We start from the raw sequence: 650 nt of genomic DNA, 5'->3' as shown, positions 1-650 counted from the left end.
TTGGTAGTAAGCGCGTAACAGGAGCGCAGGCGCGCTCCCGTGGCGTAAAGGCCTGAACGGGGAGTGGCAGGTTCAGTCAACCCGCCCTCACTCCGGTCTGACTTATTTAACCTATAACACGTTTCATTCTAATTATGCCTAAAAATGACCTTCAAACTTTAATTGCGCTTATTTCTCCCCAGAGGGCTCAAGTGGATCAAACTGTAAAATATGGAGGAACAATTAAAGCAATTTAACCATTTACCCCGCTCATGCATAATCTGTGAATATGCTACCACCTTTTTTTAAAATGTCAGTATCCCTTACTATCGCTTGCAAGTAAAGGGGAAAGTCAAATTGGTTATATGCAGGGGCGTTTCCGGGATTTTTTACAGTAGGGTGCCACAGAGGGGTGGGGGTCCGCATATAGGGTGTATCCAAAAAAGAATAACAAAAAAAAAATCTTCTGATTTCAAAGTGTTTTAATTCCACAGTCCTTCACTGGAAACAGTCGAAACCTGTACTGTTAGAAGAAGCGGATTTGTGAGTTTTGCACGGTTGTCGGTGGGTAGCAAAACAACAGAAGTGACTCCAGACATGCCCGCAAAAGTATGGGACGAGTTTGACTTTCGTATGAACATGTGCCGTGCATCCAGAAGAGGACGCATTAA

Source organism: Aulonocara sp. 'chitande type north' Nkhata Bay, linkage group LG8 (genome assembly GCF_057382095.1).
Source record: "Aulonocara sp. 'chitande type north' Nkhata Bay isolate Kocher_YH1m ecotype deep benthic linkage group LG8, A_spYH_male_GT1.1, whole genome shotgun sequence".
In the NCBI taxonomy this organism is placed as follows: domain Eukaryota; kingdom Metazoa; phylum Chordata; class Actinopteri; order Cichliformes; family Cichlidae; genus Aulonocara; species Aulonocara sp. 'chitande type north' Nkhata Bay.
This window is presented reverse-complemented; position numbering follows the sequence as displayed.